The sequence below is a fragment of the Parasteatoda tepidariorum genome, chromosome 8 (genome assembly GCF_043381705.1).
Source record: "Parasteatoda tepidariorum isolate YZ-2023 chromosome 8, CAS_Ptep_4.0, whole genome shotgun sequence".
In the NCBI taxonomy this organism is placed as follows: Eukaryota; Metazoa; Arthropoda; class Arachnida; order Araneae; family Theridiidae; genus Parasteatoda; species Parasteatoda tepidariorum.
In genome coordinates, this window is record NC_092211.1 from 13,629,986 (window position 1) to 13,641,237 (window position 11,252).

An 11,252-nucleotide genomic window follows, 5' to 3' on the forward strand; every position below is an offset into this window, starting at 1 on the left:
GAATTGGTGCCGTTGCATATTTGCGCCAAGCTGTGATTTGCTGGAGTCGAGCGTGATCCTTGGAAGGTGTACTTGTCGGCTTGCGTGTTCACCGGTGATGATCTTAGCCTTGATGATGCTGTTGCAAAGTTCGGTGACAATCAATCGTGTTCCGTTGCACATTCCTTCAGAGACGTCCAAGTTTCGCTGCGCTGCTTGACTGCTCTTGTCGGGCGCAACGGCGTTATCATCGGGTCTTGGATATTCAAAGCATGCATATTGGCCGAAGATGTGAAAGATGTGGCTTCAGATGGTCCCGACATGTTCAATTGGTCACTGTTCACAACGAATTAGTAAATTTGCTTCCGTTCATCCGCTTCTTGAAAATTCTTGTCCAGGAAAAGGCGTCGATGAGAGAGGTATTGTCGAGCATAAAAGATGATGTAAACTCCGCAGGAAGACGCGTCATCTTAGTGGTTGTAAGCGTTGCGAGGTTTCACGATGCATCCTTTCAGCTTTTCATTCGTAGCAACGGTATTCAAAACGTGTCGCAGTATTTTTCTCAAAACAGCATCGATGGGCACCGGGTTGTCGACTGGATCGCAGACTAATAGTTGACGTTCTCCATAGCTTGCTTCTTAAATTCCTAGCATCCAGTGCTCGCCTCTATCCATTTGAGCTCTCTTGTGAATGGGAATCAGTAGCACGTCGAATCCTTGTTGAACGCTCATTCCTCGTATTATAGTATAAGATATAGATGGTAAATGTTAATTGTAAATGATTCGTGGTAAATGGTACTTACGGATCCAATATCTGGGGCTGTTGGGATTCTATCTTGATGAATTTGTTTATCTATTGGATTAAAATGTAAAGAGTCAGTGGCTATCACAAAGCATAAAATTGCAAGAGTCAAGGACAATATGTATTGAAACACTGTCTTCATTTTTTCTTTCTAAATACCACGGCAATGATCTGCAAAAATGTAAACTAATGTAGCTCTTAGTAACAACGAACAGTGAAAAAGTGATTAACCCATAAAATGCCTAAAGAATGAATAACAAGTAAGTTGATAAAGTAGAATGATAAAATAAATAATAAATAACAATTTGATGGTTAAAATAAATATTGTTATGATTGCTGAAATAAATTATAATAGTATTGCTAAATACTGTTTGCTTGTTGTTTATTTACGTAGCACTAGAGCTGCACTATGGTCTATTTGCGACTGTGTGGGAAACATCCCTGAGAATGAGCCGAATGCATGTTGTCTCAATTTTGATCCTCTGCTAAGGGGATGTTTCCCCGCGTCGGCAGTCCGAAGAGCTGCACGCGAAGTCGAATACTCTGCGGTAGAACAGTTTAACGAGGACCGATACCGCACACCCTTTTTCCCTTCGTAGCACCAACAAGTAAAACAACATCAAGTTCTAAAAACTCTTACTGATAATACACGTTGGTTACCGATAATACGCATTGATGACAATATTATGAATATTATTGACAGCGAAAATTATTGAATGTTGCTTAACATTAATTGGGCTACAAAAATAATGACACCAATGTAGAAATTATTGGAAGCCAATGCAGATATATTTATGGGAAAAATGTATTGCGATATTAAAATTTATACTTATTAGTCAGAGTAATGATGTTTGTGTGAGTGGTAACTCTATGGTAACCGGTGAGTGGTAACTCAACGTATGGTTATTATAACCGATAAGTGGAAGATGAGAAGATGGATACCAACAGCGGATTATTACCCCAAAGGCACAGTGCGGAAAAAAAACTAATAACCCTAAATAACTTTTGATCTAAAGATCGGATTTTTACCCTTTCAAATGAAATTTATTATCTTACAAAGTTAATAAAAGCAAATGATTGTATGGCATGCCCTTAAATGCATCGTTGAGATAATAATAATTGTTATTTTAATGTTAGCAAATGATGCACTAAATATTTCAATTACAATTTCACTGCGATACCATAAGAACATGTAAGAGACAGAAATTAAATCATCTCTCACCTCAGAAATATGATTTTATTATATTTACATATTGTTTAAATTTTTTCCTATATGATTTTGAATATGAAAAAAACTTAAAATTTTGCCTTCTTTAAAAAGCAGATCGGTTGATCGTTGGGAGCAGCTTGCATTTAATAAAATAGAAGCATTAGTTTTAGGAATCGTATTTGGAATAAAAACGTCAAAAATGCTAGTTTAAAAGTTTTACCACTAAAACCCGGTAAACCGTCTCAAGACAAAAGAAAAAAAAACGGGGGAACTTACCTTTATTCTAAATGTGATTTTAGGGGCGATAGTATTACCTTTATATATTGCTGAAGAGCAATAAACTAAAATTTCAAACTGAATTATTCGAGTTTTATATTTAGAGTGCAAATATGTCTTTAATGAAATGACTTAGGAAGACGTATTGGCACAACTATTAACATGATGTTACGGCTTTGCTGATTTGATAAATGGCTATTATTTTTAATACTCTTGAGATTTCGTGGTTACCTTAAATTTTCTTTTTAGCAATTCCAATTTTAATAAGTATTTTATTAGAGAATAATTCACAAAGAGCTTGCAAAATGGGACATATATTTCTGTGTTATAAATATCTTTTATAGCATAATATTTTTATTTATCCAAAAGAAAGCAGCATAGGCATGATTTTCAAAACAATGTTAAGTTCCATATGGCTTAACAAAAGATTATTATTTACAAAATAAAAAATTCGGGATGTGAGATATGAATGGTGAGAAAGGTAACCATCATATAGGTAACTCTAAGCCATCATATCGCTGCCAAAATTAGCAAAGTTTTACTTCAGAAAATACCTCAATCAGAAAATATGGAATACTTGACTTCGAACCACTTCTCCTCATCCATCACCGAAGAAGATAAATTTTGACGGAGTTTGATCCTAACGTGCTGGTGACACTACCACCATGACGTCAAGTGATAACCGGTACACCATCTAACACATACTAGCGTGCTGGTGACACTACCCCCATGACGTCAAGTGATAACCGGTACACCATCTAACACATACTAGCGTGCTGGTGACACTACCACCATGACGTCAAGTGATAACCGGTACACCATCTAACACATACTAGCGTGCTGGTGACACTACCCCCCTGACGTCAAGTGATAACCGGTACACCATCTAACACATACTAGCGTGCTGGTGACACTACCCCCCTGACGTCAAGTGATAACCGGTACACCATCTAACACATACTAGCGTGCTGGTGACACTACCCCCCTGACGTCAAGTGATAACCGGTACACCATCTAACACATACTAGCGTGCTGGTGACACTACCCCCCTGACGTCAAGTGATAACCGGTACACCATCTAACACATACTAGCGTGCTGGTGACACTACCCCCCTGACGTCAAGTGATAACCGGTACACCATCTAACACATACTAGCGTGCTGGTGACACTACCCCCCTGACGTCAAGTGATAACCGGTACACCATCTAACACATACTAGCGTGCTGGTGACACTACCCCCCTGACGTCAAGTGATAACCGGTACACCATCTAACACATACTAGCGTGCTGGTGACACTACCCCCCTGACGTCAAGTGATAACCGGTACACCATCTAACACATACTAGCGTGCTGGTGACACTACCCCCCTGACGTCAAGTGATAACCGGCACACCATCTAACACAGGAAAAAGGACAGAAATAATTACCGGAATACTGATAAGGTTCAAATGAAGACATATCGATGAAATTATAGAGCTGATATTGATATCGAATCTATTTCAAGTTAAAAGTTAAGTCCTGGATCAAAATATCAAGCGCAAAAAGTACTAACAATACAATAGTTTAACCAGGCTTAAACAAATTAAATAAAGCTGATTGGAAATCAAAAGCACATTTTAATTAACAATTAAACGCGTCAAGTAAATTTAAAAATTTATTTTTATTTTTGAATGTAAATACTCATTTACTTGATTATACTATTTTTTAGTTTTTTAATAGTATAATTGTGCTAAATTATTAGCATGCTTTTATCTCAAAATAATCATACTCCCTAAATAAACAAACAAACTTTCAGCGGATAACCTAATCAACATAATCAGCGTTGACTGCAATAAATAGTTTCAAACATTGGTTGTATTATCATTTTTGTTGCTTATTTTATTATTTTTAAATTAATAAATATTTATATAATCTGCATTTGACTGCTGCAGTGGTTTAATGTTTACCCGATGGAAATTTAAAATATCGCAAATAATAATTCTAAACAAAAATTTGAAATTGGTATATAAGATTCCCATATACGGATGGTGATATACTATGAAGGTATATTTGATAGTTTTTCATTGTCAGCAACTCAACACACAAACGCCAAACGTACACAAACAGTTTTAGAATTTTATTCTGTCTAAAAATATATTATATTACTGTATCATTACTTAATAAATATAAAGTGGAAACTTGTTACTGCAGTATTAACAGGGATGTGCCTTTTTTCATCTTCATTAGTGAGTTGGAGAACCCGTAGGGAATATAATAGGATTCTGAAATTAATTTTTAAAAGAAGCATTTTTATTTATGACAGTGAAAATATATTTAATATACAAAAAATATGTAGAGTTTGCAAAACAAAAATTATCATCCTGAATAACTTTTCATCTTATGACCAGATCTTCTAGTTTTGAGATTGAATTTTTAAGGATTGAGGAAGTGAGACCTCAAATATGCTAATTAATCAGAATTTTAAGTTGCAAGTGTACATTCTTTTGACGGATTCGGGTTGATGACCTACAATATATAGAGAATAGCCTCAATCTGGAAAATATTGCCCCAAGAGAGCAGTCCAAAGCTAGGTTCTCTTAATGTTAATTTTATTTTTTAGGTATTACGCCATATCTCAAGAAATTTTTACGCGAATTGGATTTTTTTTTTGTGTCTAAAATCATTAAATTCGTTTGCCCAAAGATAATTCCACTCAAAATTTAACTATTAGCAAATATTTATTACTTCTCATTATTTTTATTAATAATGGTCAAAAAAATTTTGTGTTCCAAGGTATACAATTATTTACATTATTTTAATGACTGTAATTTTGTATGGCATAGCACAAAATTTGAGTGAAATTTTTTGTACAGTTGTTGAGAAATCAAATTTTCAAAAAGTTGTTTTATAGAGTTTCGCAGTTTTAAAAAATATTTAACATTCAGCAATTTCATACATAAATTTTCCTTGCGTTGATAATTGGGAGAAGCAAATATTTTCAAAATGTTTACAGTAACTTTTTTTTCCAATTTAGTTTTCATTTATGAGAATTTGAACAATTTTATCTAAAGATATCATCGATTGGATTAAAATTCTACTTGTAAAGTTAAAGCTTAAATAATATTAATTAAATAAACATTTGTTTGATCGACATAAAATTTTAAGTGAATTGTTTTTCTTCTTTATTGAAAAAAGATAAGGGGTAAGAGCAAAACTTTTAAAAAGTTAGAAAATAAAAGTCCACTTAGGGTATGCTCGTTTTAGTTCATTTTTGATACGATAGATAAAATATATTTTAAAAGCAGTGATATTAGAAAATACGAATATAAAATACTCTTTATAATTTAGCAAGTTTTAAGGGGGTTCGGTACCTCCTATGTTGACAATGTTAAAATGGCATATTTCGATGTACCTTTATTAAAATAGTATCGTAGTTAGAGCTTTGAAATTTTTTTTGTGTATGTAATAGATATTCTAGATTATACTGAAGTGAACTTTTTTAAATTTAGTAAATTAAAAGAAATTTAAAAAAATAAATTACACAGCATGTCAGAAAATTTTAAAAGCTTCACATTTTCATCCGAAAATTTTGAATTAAAAAAATATTAAGTCTCTCTAAAAAAACTGCTCACTTCAGCACAAACTACAGTACTAAAGGAACTTTTTAAATCAAAAATCAAAGTGTTGTGATCAATAGTTTTCAAGAAAAGGTACATCGAGGCAAAAAAAAACATAGTTTTGAGTTATTTGCATTTAAAGCGTAAATATTAGACTACCAACGATATTTGAAATTTAAATTCAAAAATCATATTGTTTCTAAGTTTACTCTTAAATGTTTCTTTTATTTGACTGAAAAATAGGTTTATATACTATACTCTCCTCACTTTTCGAGCGAATAAAAAGCCCTTAAAATGATCAAACTGAATGCGATAATTATAAAATTGTATAATTCATAAATCACCCCTAAATTTTATTCATGAAAATTGAATATTCAAGTCCTTAACAAGATGTTTTGTTTAAATTTAAATGAGTTAAAAGTATTTTTGTTTAAAAAAAATAACAATATTACAAAAAAAATCTAAGAAAATGCATATTTCAAGATAAACATTCTAAACACAGAAATAATTAACAAAAGAACTGTAAATAAGAATTTACTTCAAAATTAGAAATATTATGTATAGAACATTTAAACAAAAAATCAAAATGATGTAACTAGAAATTAGGGAGAAAAAAAAATCCGGTCCAAGGTAAATTCGAATAATGTAAACGAAATTCCTAATCCATGACAGCTTCAAAACAATCCTGGTCCATAAGCAATGTTTTTTTGCATTTCAGTACTTCATTTTCTTATCTTTTACGTAAGTAAACAAAAACGTAATGATGAATAAAAAAAACGTAAAAATTATGACCTAATAACAGCATAATAAAAGAACAAAACAAAAATAGACTTAACAAATCAAACTAATGTAAATCTCAGTTTTATATTCAAAATTCTCGAAAATCGCATAGAAATAAAGAACAAACAAATAATCCAGTTAAAGTTACAATCAACTAAAGATATTGTTAAGTTGAAATTATAAATAATTTTTTAATAGATTGGTAATAGCACATGCAAAAAATAATGAACATTATAACGAAATCGTCTGTCAAAAGTGGGCGTGGCATGGGTGTTTTCGGTTTGTTTACATTTTTTAAATTAAGTTTAAGTGCACTTCTACGTGGATTTCAAACAAAAGCAATATATCGTTAGAAAGCTAATAGTTTCTAGTTTAATTATTGATCAAAATCTCAAATTCAATTTTTTGAAGGTTTTTAGGTACTGAAGTAAATGAAATCAATGCGTACGAATGAGATAAGTTGCATTTTAAAAGGAAGTTGGCAACAAAATTAAATATCATTTGCTGATTGCATTTCTTGAAAGCGTTATAAGTTCCGTAAAACAAAATTTCAATTAAAATTCACTTAGTAACAGTTTTTTGGCTTATAATTCATAATGTGTTATATAAAATGACAATAAATTAAAATAAAGAAAATTACAACAAAAAATGTTATAAATAAGTGTGCGACGACAAAAGTTAGAGTTATAAGAAACTACAAATAACGCGAAAAATTAATAGTATATGGTAAATGTTAATTATAAATGATTCGTGGTAAATGATACTTACGGCTTCATCTATTGGGTTTTTCAGAGATGGGGGTGGATTAAAAGATAAAGAGTCAGTGGCTATCACAAAACAGAAAATTGCAAGAGTCAAGAACAATATGCATTGAAACATTGTCTTCATTTTTTCTTTCAAAATACCACAGCAATGATCTGCAAAAATGTAAACTAATGTAGCTCTTAGCAACAACGAACATTGAAAAAGTGATTAAGCAATAAAATATCTTAGGAATAAATAGTAAGTAAGTTGATAAAGTAGAATGATAAAATAAATGATAAATATCAATATGATTGTTGAAATAAATAATGTTATGATTGCTGAAATAAATAATGTTATGATTGCTGAAATAAATTATAATAGTATTGTTCAATACTGTTTTTTTGTTGTTTATTTACGTAGCACTAAAGTTGGAAGATGGGCTATTGTGTGGTAAAAATCCCTGAGAATGATCTAAAGGCATACCGTTACAATTTTGATCCTCTGTAAAGGGGATGGCTCCCCTGCTTCGGCAGACTGAAGACCTGCTCGTGAAGTCGAGCACTCGACGATAGGACAGTTTAACGAAGACTAATACCATATACCAGGGATGGCGAACCAATAGCACGCGTGCCATTTAAGGCACGAGTCGCAATATTTTGAGCACGCCACCGATCACAATTGTTATTACACTATGAATTGTTATTATACAAATGTTATCACATTATGAATCATATGTAACAATGAAGTTAAAATTCACAAAAAAGAAACAAAATAATAAACAATTATTAATAAAAAAATTAACAATTAATGATGAAAAACAACTAATAACCATAAAAAAACCAGCTAACATGAAATAACTAGCAAAAAAATTAACAGTCCTGCTTAAACTAACATCTTACAACCTAATATAAATTGTTTGTTATCTAATTTGCAACAACAGAAGTCACACTGATGTTACTTTAAGCTGTTTTAAGACATGGCAAAATGTTTTTTTCAATGCAAATAATGAATTTTGAGTTGATAGTATTTAGTATTATTATTTTCCCTATAATCACGAGGTCAAAATTATTTGACGGCACGTCTATGATCTCATTAAACAATTTTTCAGAAAAAATGGCACGTTGGTGTATAAAGGTTCGCCACCCCTGTCATATACTCTTTTTCCCTTCATCGCCTGTAAATAGTAATACCTAAAGTATGAATGGTAGGTAAGATGATAAAGTTGAATGATAAGGTAAAATGCTAAAATATATAATAAATAACAATATGATTGCTAAAATAAATAATGTTATGTTTGTTGAAATAAATTCCAATAGAATTGCTAAATACTATTTGTTTGTTGCTTATTTACGTCACACTAGAGCTGTATGATTGGCTATTGGCGACTGTGTGGGAAACATTTCTGAGGATGATCCAAAGGCATGTCGTAACAATTTTGAATCTCTGTCAAGGGGGTACCCCAATTGGGCACCCCAATTTTGGTAGCCCAATGCGTGCGAAGTTGAGCACTTTACGATAAAACAGCTTAACGAGGGCCAATACCGTACGCCCTTTGTCCCTTCTTAGCCGGATCAAAGTGGTCAACCACCCGCACACTGACCGCACTCAATAATGCTTGACTTCGGTAATCTACTGGGTACAGTGCCTTACGATCACTCCATTGAGGGACAGACTACGGTTGATGCAATAAACAATAACAGAATTGATAGAATAAATACTAATTGAATTGGTAAAATATACAATCATACAATTGATAAAATGAATAATAATACTATTGGTAACATAAATAATAATGGAATTGATAAAAAGATTTATCCGAGTGATGAACTAAATAGTAATTCTGTTTTAAAAAAAATAGTTATATGATTGATAACTCCAAAATTGTTTGAATAAATAATAATAAGATTGCTAAACTTAATGATAATCGTTTACATCTGATAGAGGTAAATAATTCTGATGATTGTCTTATATGCCATCGAATTCATATGGTTGGCGACCTTCTCAAAAACTGCCCTATTGTTTCGAACTTTTTTGCTGGTCACTTTTGCCATATCTCGTCATTTTGTAGAGCTAATTGTTGACAGTAGGCGTCGTCGTAACAGCTTATGTGGGATAGAAGAAAAAAATATTCAATGAAAATATGATTGGTAAAATTACTAATAATTGAATTCATAAAAATAAATAATAGTTGTGTTATCGAAAATGTTATTTAATATATCTAATATAATACAAATTCGAATAAAGTTATTTACAAATTGATACAGTTATTTTTAGGCTGAAATAAATATGTTTTTAAAATTATAATATTAAGATTTTTAGAATAAATAGTAATAAATAGGATTTGAAATTATAACGTAATTAAAATAATTAATAATTTTGATAAAATGAAAAGTAAAGGAACTTGAAAATTTTAGTATGATGGATTAAAAAAATCACAATAGGAATGATAAAATAAACACTATGATTCGTAAAAGTTATTAATATTGATAAAATAAATTCTGTTTTAGTTCACACGAAAGATATTTTTGTTATAGAAATAACTGAAAGTGAAAGTAATGCAAATAATTTTTCAGATTATGAAGATGTGAACATATACAAAGACTAATATTTAACTTTTCTCATTTGCCCAAAATAATTTGGGATAGTAAACTTATGGTAAATTAAATACTGTTTTACTCATAAAAAATTTAGAATTTCAAATTAGAACTTGTGTACTATGTTTTGTTTTAGCTCCTTATTAAATAAAGAAATATATTGATTTTTTGCATTTTTTTTTAAAAAAATTCGTAAGTGGTTAATAAAATAAAAGCTAACTAAAATAAAGCTTTAGTTTTATAAGAGATCTCTGAAATAAGAATGTCAAAAATGATAGTTTAAAAGTTTTACACAGAAATCCTTAAAGACAGAAGAAGAAAAAACAGGCGCAACTTACTTTTGTTCTAAATGTGATTTTAGATTAGATGGTATTAACTTTATATAATGTTAAAAAAACGAAATAAACTGAAATTTCCAATTGAATTAATTGAGTTTTATATTTAGACAGCAGATATGCCTTTAATGAAATGACTTACGAATGATGCATTGGCGCAACTATTAACATGATGTCACAGCTTTGCTGATTTGATAAAATGATATTATTTTTTATACTCTTGAGATTTTGTCTTTTCCTTAAATGCTTTTTTGAGCAATTTTATTTTTTACAAATATTTTATTAGAAAATAATTCATAAAGGGCTTTCAAAATGGAATAGTTATTTCTGTGTTATAAATATCTTTTATTGCATGATACATGTTTATCCAAAAGACAACTTATGAACAAATTAAATTTATTTGCTAAAATTAAATTTATTATAAGAAATAATTTGATACTTGGGATATATATATTTCTTACTATTTGATTTGAGGTAAAAAGAAAATTTTTGATGTATCAAAGTTTTGCCATTATGATTTCTCATATACTGTTTCATATCTTAAGATAAATCATTTGCTGAGCTTTGTATTAGTTTTCACAACTTATGTATGAATATTTAAATAGTAATTGTTTTAAATATTTTTAATAAACAGTAAATAAAGAGAAATAAATTAAATTCAAATTTTTCAATTTTGCACATTTCAAGATGCACAAATTTCTGAAATAGAGCAACAAAATGATGAATAAGTTACAGTCGCAACATTGTAACATAATTCAAATCCCGCATTATTGAAATTGTATTTAAATTTAACCCGCTATCACGCGTTTGGCTTTCAGTATATTTCTGAAATTTTTTGCACATTTTTAATGTAATTTTAAGTAAAATATTTCCCCCTGGAATAATTTTGAGTGTGGCAAAATATTGTTTATATCTATTTTATTTACTCTATCAGA

At 30.5% G+C, this 11,252-nt stretch overlaps 2 long non-coding RNA genes across 3 annotated transcripts in view; both read right to left on the reverse strand.

Moving 5' to 3' along the window:
• The window catches only part of LOC139426264 (uncharacterized), a 17,926-nt gene extending 15,560 nt beyond the window's left edge, over positions 1 to 2,366 (reverse strand). The window contains exon 1 of one of the 2 annotated variants that reach the window (XR_011637509.1): positions 782 to 1,030. This is a non-coding gene — a long non-coding RNA (uncharacterized lncRNA). Of the gene's footprint in view, positions 1 to 781 lie in introns of both variants that reach the window. The other variant, XR_011637508.1, reaches the window with a different exon arrangement.
• Positions 2,367 to 4,369: 2,003 nt separating this feature from the next.
• LOC122272473 (uncharacterized) lies at positions 4,370 to 10,478 on the reverse strand. Its single transcript, XR_006227029.2, has 3 exons — positions 10,321 to 10,478; positions 7,413 to 7,561; positions 4,370 to 4,529 (listed from the first exon to the last, which is right to left on the reverse strand). It is a non-coding gene; the product is annotated as an uncharacterized lncRNA (long non-coding RNA).
• Positions 10,479 to 11,252: the final 774 nt, after the last annotated feature.